This window comes from Nicotiana tabacum, chromosome 12 (assembly GCF_000715075.1).
Source record: "Nicotiana tabacum cultivar K326 chromosome 12, ASM71507v2, whole genome shotgun sequence".
Lineage (NCBI taxonomy): Eukaryota > Viridiplantae > Streptophyta > Magnoliopsida > Solanales > Solanaceae > Nicotiana > Nicotiana tabacum.
In genome coordinates this window covers 98,135,826-98,143,940 of record NC_134091.1, presented here as the reverse complement: position 1 = coordinate 98,143,940, position 8,115 = coordinate 98,135,826, and the positions used below count along the sequence as shown (strand labels likewise).

Sequence of the window (8,115 nt, the reverse complement as noted above, 5' to 3'; positions counted from 1 at the left end):
TGCACTGCTAGAGGGTCGAATGGCGCGAACCATAGATGCATCTATTTACTACCGAGGTGCTCGGCCCGATCCACAAATAACAATTATTTTTCAAGAAAATACAAGTTTCTCATTTACAGTCAACTATCTCATACAAACCTTCAAGTAAGTGAATTTAACCTTATACAATTCTTTTATCAATTTCTATCATGACTAAGTGATTATATTAGAAAGTAAGGGCACAAACATTCCAAGTATAGCATGATACGACTGAGGTCATGCTAGAGGCCGAGGTAGAGCTACGTACGGACTCTCGTCACCTCGTACGTACGTAGCCCCCACAATTAGGTACAAACATTTATTTAATTCACCTATGGGGTTAATTCCCTCTTACAAGGTTAGAAAGGAGACTTACCTCGCTCCAAAGTTTCATAACTGACTCCCAAGCCATTCAATCTACTCAAATCGATGCCCAACGCTCCAAAACTAGTCAATAAGTAAGCAAATCCATAAATATATACTCTAATACTCATTATAATCATATTTACAAAATTTCCAATTCCGTTCGAAAAGTCGATAAAATCGCCCTCGAGCCCACGTGCTCGGATTCCGAAAATTTATGAAGATAAACTTTACCCATGACATAACGGATTCAAATATATAATTTATTCTCATTTCTATGTCCAAAATTCATGGTCGAAATTCAAATATACAAGATTCTAGGTTTTTTTCCGCCAAAGCCCAAATTTCTACTAATTCCCATGTTCAAATCCATATTAACTCATGTATTTAACTCAAAATTGTGAAGAAAACACTTACCCCATTATGATTGATGAAGATAGCACTCCAATGTGCTCCAAATTCGGCTCCCATGGGCGAAAATAAAATGAGATAGAGTCAAACCCTCGCATTAAAGAAGACACTGCCCAGCCCCGACTTCCGCACCTGCGGTGCCTTGGCTGCATCTGCGGTCCCGCACCTGCAGAAATCCTATCGCAGGTGCGGCTCCAGCTCGGCCCAATATTTTCGCACCTGCGCTCCATGCGGTGCATCTGCGAGTCCGCTCCCGTGTTTCTCTCTTCGCAGATGCGCCTTTACAGGTGCGCAAATCTTTCTGCTCCTGCGGTTCTCAATATCCTATCCCCTTCCGCTTCTGTGAGCTATTTTTCCACACCTGCGGGCTCGCACCTGCGGCCCTCTTCACGTAGGTGCGGTTACACCAGATGCTCAACTGCTTCAGCCCTTCTTCAAATTCCAAATTCGATCCGTTAATCACCCGGAATCCACCCGGGGCCTTCGGGACCTTAACCAGTTATACCAACACATCCCAAAACACATTACAAACTTAGTCGAGCCTTCAAATAACATCGAAATAGTGGGTCGCAACTCAATTCAAGCTTTATGAACTTTAAAATTTCAACTTCTACATTCGATGTCGAAACCTATCAAATCATGTCCGATTGACCTCAAAATTTGCACACAAGTCACATTTGATATTACGGACCTGCTCCAACTTCCAGAATCGGAATCCGACCTCGATATCAAAAAGTCCATTTCCGGTCAAAATTCTCAAAAACCTTCAAATTTCTAACTTTCGCCAAATGGCCCCAAAATGACCTACGGACCTCCAAATCCACTTTCGGATGCGCTCCTAATACCGGAATCACCACACAGAGCTATTCCCAGACTCAGAATTCCAAACGGACATTGATAACATTGAAATGCACTTCAACTCAAATTAATGAAATTCTTCCAAAATGCTAACTTCCACAATAGGTGTCGAAACTCTCCTAGGACATCCAAAACTCGATCTGAACATACGCCCAGGTCCGAAATCATCATACGAACCTGCTGAAACCTTCAAATCCCGATTCTGAGGCCATTTACTCTAAAATTCAATCTTAGTCAATTCTTCCAACTTAAAGCTTTCGAAATGAGAATTTCTTTTAAATTCAACTCCAAACTTCCCGAAATTCAATCCTGACCATGCGTAAAAGTCATAATACCTGAAGTGAAACTACTCATGGCCTCAAATCGCCGAACGACATGCTAGAGCTCAAAACGCCCGGTCGGGTCGTTACAAAAGTCGCTCAATTTCACTTTGCAGTTTAGCCACTTATTACGACAACTAGGTGATGTGCTCATCACGAAGGGTAACCTCCCTTCCTTCCAAAGCCTCCGGTTTGTCTCGCTGAATGGTGACAAGTCCCAAGCATGTCTTATTAGATGTGGTTGAACCAGTCATATTGGTAGATGCTCGTGCTTTGGATCTCGTGAAGTATGGGTGTTCAGCCAGTTCGCAGTCAACACAAATCAACCCTGGGGAGTAATAAAATAGAAAATCTTTTTTTAAAAAAGAAACAAAAGACAATGTTAGTAAGGGGTGATTAAATTTGAAAGGGAGTATATCACATCGCAAACAAATCACGTAGTGAATAATACAAATAAATCAGACATTGATAGCGTGACCTAGTATGCACGGGACCTCTTTGTGCCGGAGGTAGGTCTAGCAAAAATTTGAGAGATAAACACACCATTATATATCATTCCATTGCTCCTTAATTAAACACCCCAAAACAAACTTTCATTGATGATTCAAGTCTTAGTACATAAATGAAAAGAGAAACATCATAGCCTTAGTCTAAAACGATTACAATGGCATATCCTTAATTGAAATAAAGATTACAACATAGTTCCAATATAATTGACTGAGGAGAGTCCTTCATCGCCCCTTAGCCTTTTTGCTGCTCTGATTGCCTCGTCAATTTTCTGGCGGTTCTTCACAAGGTAAACCATGGCTAACTTTTCTCCTTCGTTGAGTCCTTTGCAATAGCATTCTTTGAATTGCTCCTCGGGGTCCCCATCCAAATCTTTGAGGCCTTGCTCCATTTCCAAAGCTTGTTGTTTCTACATTTCTATTTGTTGCCTATGAATTTCCTCTCGTTGTCTCAACATTTCATTCTCTTTGTTGTCCTTCTTATGCTGCTCTGTGTGCTTTGCTTCATACTTGGACACCCTTCTTTTCAGCCAATTATACTTAATTTCAGCTACAGCTGCCTTGTCTTTCATCAGGCCTCCTATATTAATCCCTCTTGTGACAAAATCTTCAAGGTTGGCATGCAACCATTCTGAATAAAAAGTGTCACATCCAACCTGGTACCTATTTGGTGCAACTGTATCCTTGACCATAGCTCTTTTGTTTCTCCACATCCTGAGAATTTCCTTTGCAAAAAGAATCTTATCATTATCATAGTCAATTCTATAATGGTCCATGTTATCAACTTGTGGTATGACTTGCCTTCTTCCGGTTTGTCTCATAACTCGTAATGGAGCATAGGGTTGAAGTCCTCGAAGCCCTATGAGAACCAAGTAAGGTAGCATTTTTCCACGGATTATGACATTCTCAGAAGGATACCAAAAAAACATCCATTGAATCGTGGTGTCGGTCAACTTGCTAGGTATCTTGCCCCATCATTTAACACTATTTGGATGCTTGAATGCAACATTTTGTTTGTAAAGCTCCATGTATGAAGTGATATTATTAGCACCATTTTGTTTGTAAAGCTCTTGACTTTCATTGATCTTTTGGAGATGCCCCATAAACCACAGTTGCAACAACAAATTACATCCCTCAAAATATTTAAATCCCTTATTGTAAAGGCCCAAAGCTCGGTATATATCTGCAACAACCATCGGCACTATGGTCTATGGCTTTCCATCAATGCCATTAAATAATGCATTAGTAACCATGAAAAGTCGGATGTGAATCTCCTATTTTGCTCCTCGAGGAATTACTACAAGCCCAAGGAAACAAACCAAAAAATTGAATACCCTCTTTTCGCTCCAAGAAGCATGTGAGGAGAACACCTCTCGATGTCGTAGGAAAGCATCTGAGCGGCCAAAGATGTCAAACAAAAAGTCAAGGGGTATCTTTGATTCTTTCAATTGCTCTAGTCCAATTGTTTTCTCAAAACCAAACATTTCAAGGAACTCCTTTGGTGATGGATTTTTTGAAATAATCATGCCAGCGCTTTGCCAAAAATGTCTGCCTTATTACAAACTCACATTCTCTATAAAGCCTCATATTTTTTCTAATAATGGTGTCATCTCATTTTTCCCAAATCTGAATACGGCTCTTTCTTCTTCCCAAAAGGTGACTGCTGCCTCAATAATTTCCCTACATGTTATGACCTTCATAAGTAACGGTAGATGACCCAACTTCTTTCATACTTTAGATTGTGCATTTTCTCCTAAGTTTCTCCACCATGCCTTTAGTTTGGGAGGGATGTCCAACACCATGCCAATCTTTGGGTAAAAAACTTGATTCATGATTTCCTACATCACAGAAAAGGTTAATCCTACCCATTTTTCCCTTTAGGAGTAAATAGTTCACATAGTGTTTATCTTTCAAAGAATGCACATAAAGAATGAATAGGTATCACTCGGGGTTATAAACTCGCTTGGACATTTGGATAAGGCCAACTAATGGACTTACTACACCTAGGGTATTAAGCCTCCTAAGGTTGCGTGATGCATGCCCCTAAGAAGGGTTTTAGTTTAGCTCTATCCTAGGTCGGTTAAGAGTGGGTTTTCTAGACTGGTCTTCTCCCAAGCGGACGACTTGAGAGTGGAAAGTCGTGACTGTCGATTGCACCGCTGATCGACTTACCCACGAACTTTTCCCTAAAAGGTATTTTGTGAAAGGTGCATGGCCGCAAACAACGTAACTGCTAGGTATGTGCTTAGTGTGAATTTTCCAAAAGTGGAGAAAGTAAAAACGGAATGACAGTTTATAAAAGATTGCAATTACATTTTACAAGAAGTAGCACATTTTCACATAAGGCAACAAAGAGAAACATTCACAAAATACAAAAACCATTTTTATTAACCTAAGTTTGTTATAGTTTAAAACCTAAAGTCCCCAGCATAGTCGCCAAGTTGTTATACCCCATTTTAACACGGGTCAATTTAGAGTATAACCTATTGGAAATTCCGAGATTTATTTAGTTAAAGAGAGTCGCCACCTAATTAATTCTAAGGTGAATTAGGACACCTATTATTAAAAGTTTAAGTTAAACTCTCTTTTATGGTCTTAACCTAAAGATTCTAAGTAAGGGTTTTAAATATTCTAAAAGGAAGATTTTTAAAGCACAATTTAAAATCCGTTAATAATGGTTAACTGGTCAAACTTAGGTTAATAATTTAAGACTCAATCAAAATAAATATGTCTATGATGTTTAAATATTTTATAAATAATGAAATTCACTCATAGTTAAGTAATAAATGGTATTAACTACGTAGAGTTACTAAGTGATTAATAGGATAATGAAATAACAATTAATAATAGGAGTAGCTGAAAATTGACGCAAATATTCTTCCTTGAGGACCTAAGACTTGGTACAAAGTTTTAAATACTATGAAAGAGGCACCTTCTTTGAGAAAATATACTTAACTGGCTTGCACGTTGAAAAAAAAAAAATTACATAAACTTTTCCTTTGCTTGTGTTCAAGAAAACTATTAAGGTAAAAGGTCATTGAAAACTCTTTATTTTAAGACAAGGTCTGTCAAGTTATTATGCTAGGTGATTATGTTCTTAGAAGTTCTTAATTAACGAGGTATTCCACCAAAATTAAAGTTGTAAGTCTACATGATAAAATTAATCATCAATCATAAAAAAAAAACTCAAATAGAACCAAATCACAAGAACTAACCAAATTCAGATAAAATGAGTAAAGATTAATGAAAGCCGCCATAGACGACCTCAAGTAAGTTTTGCTTGTTTTCTTCTTGTCCTTTAGCCTAAGATACGATGATGACTCCATGATCGGGGGTGAGTCTTGCATTAAGACTCATATTACTTCAAGTGCATATGCAAACAAAGGAAAAGAAAAGACAAGAATTAGAAATAAAGATATTGGCAATAAATTGAGATAGAAAAGCAGTAAACTTGAAGGATTCTAAACCTACAACAGGATTATTAACTCACATAAAACAAATATTTTAAAAATACTTCAGCAATCTTATACAAACAGATTCATTAGTCTCTAAGTTTAGGTATGTCCTCTAATCTAAATATTAAGTCTAGCATATTAACTTTCCTTGTTCATTTGAAATCTAAAGGGGAAACAGATTAATCTAGCCAACATGATTCTTAATACTTAGAACAACATGGTTTCCACTTCCGTCTTAAGTCTTAAAGTTAGATATTAAAATTCTAGCCACATGCTTCCTAGTAAAATGACGAAATGGCAGTAGACTTTTAGGATCATTAATACACATTAACACACAAACACATGCTTTGCTACTTTGTCTTGAAGTCTTAAAACTAGCTATTAAAATATTCTAATGGCATACTATCTATTAACAGTGAAAGGAAATAGTAGTACTAGTTTTTGAGCTAGTGTTAAAATATTCTATTAACACTGCACTTCATGGAGTGTTAACAGATTATTTTCTTTGCAAATCATCCAGTTAGCCAATAAATCACTATATTAAGTTGCTTCAAACTAGCTTTGGATATGCTGGAAAACATTCTAAGTTTATCATTTTAAGAAACAAACATGGGACAATTTCTGGTATTTTAATCCTCTCTTATTTTGTTCACACACAACAAAGGCACATAATCAGTCATTTTTACACTCAAATAATACCTTAGAGCATGCTTTCTACACATGAAACAAACTATAACTCACTCTTAAGAAGAAATATACATTTACTTCGGATATGAGAAGAAGAAAAAAAGGAAGAAGAGATGAGAAGTTACTGACCTTTTGTGGTGCAGGAACTGGGGCTCGTCAAGCAGATCTACTGGACTCTGGCTTCGAACTTGAACTCGAGCTTACAACCACGGATTTTACAAGCTCCGAAAAGTGAAAAGAAAAAATCCTCTGTTGTAGCGAAGAGCAGCAGAGGCTACACGACTAAGACTTTTAGAGTATTTTGAAGAATAAATTTGTTTAAAGAGGCAGAGATGCGGTGGCTCCAAAGTTGTCCGAAATTATTACCAAACCTCGGTATTTATAGAAGAATTACTAGGGCTTTTCTAGGGTTAATTTGGACGGGATTCTTGAAGGATTAGGGTTTCAAACGGCTAAAGAACCATTTGAAATGGCGTGCAACAGGAAGCAAAGGACGATATGGGCAGAAGGAGCAGGGATTCGGTTGCCGATATTGTGAAGAGATGAAAAAGAGAACCCTTTTTACCTTTGTCAACTTCATTGTAAATGGCAAATGAATTTTGAATTCTTCAGTCAAATTGCTTTGAGTTTGCGAGAATTTCCTTAGAATGGACATACAAATTTATGATTATAAGATATGGGAGTCAAATTTTGCTAAGAAAAGAGAAGAAGCCAAAACCCTCTATCATGGCAGAGAGAAAAGAGACGGATTTTTTCTCAGAGAAATACGGTGTAACGATCCGGACGGTCTTTTTGAGAGTGCTAGCCCTAATCCCCTATTTATTGCTCCCTATATATCATTTTGTAGTTACTTGACTTGTCGGGGTGCTTGGTGTCGGGTTCGGGAGAGTTTCAGAGTGGAATGGGGCACATAATCCCTAAATTGAAAGTTAACGTTATAGGAGTCGACCGTAGTTCGGATTATGTGAAGACGACCCCGGAATGGATTTTTGATGGTTCCAATAGCTCCATATGATGATTTTGGTCTTAGTAGCGTGTTCGGATATTAATTTGGAGGTCCGTAGGTCATTTCGGCGTTAATTGGCGAAAGTTAAAAAAAATGGAAGATTTTGGATTGTTTGACCGGGAGTGGACTTTTTGATATCGGGGTCGGATTCTGATTCCGGAAATTAAAGTAGGTCCATAATATCAATTATAATTTGTGTGCAAAATTTGAGGTCAATTAGACTTGATTTGATAGGTTTCGGCATCGAATGTGAAAGTTAGAAGTTCAAAAGTTTATTAGGCTTGAATCGATGCGCAATTCGTGTTTTTGATGTTGTTTGATGTGATTTGAGGCCTCGACTAAGTTCGTATCATGTTTTAGGACTTGTTGGTATAATTGGTGGAGGCCTCGGGGGCGATTCAGATCGATATCAGATCATTTTTGGACTTATGCAATTGCTGAAGCTCCCAGCTTCTAGTGTCATCGCACCTGCGGTGGGATTGGCCGCAGGC

The 8,115-nt window shown here is 38.0% G+C and overlaps 1 long non-coding RNA gene across 2 annotated transcripts; it reads right to left on the bottom strand.

The window, feature by feature from the left end:
* Positions 1-340: 340 nt before the first annotated feature.
* On the bottom strand, positions 341-7,396 carry LOC142166911 (uncharacterized). Of its 2 annotated transcripts, XR_012697421.1 has the most exons (3): positions 6,748-7,396; positions 5,692-5,837; positions 341-4,314 (listed from the first exon to the last, which is right to left on the bottom strand). It is a non-coding gene; the product is annotated as an uncharacterized LOC142166911 (long non-coding RNA). The 2 variants fall into 2 exon arrangements; XR_012697420.1 differs by lacking the exon at positions 341-4,314 and having other exon boundaries at positions 5,334-5,837.
* Between the last annotated feature and the right edge of the window lie 719 nt (positions 7,397-8,115).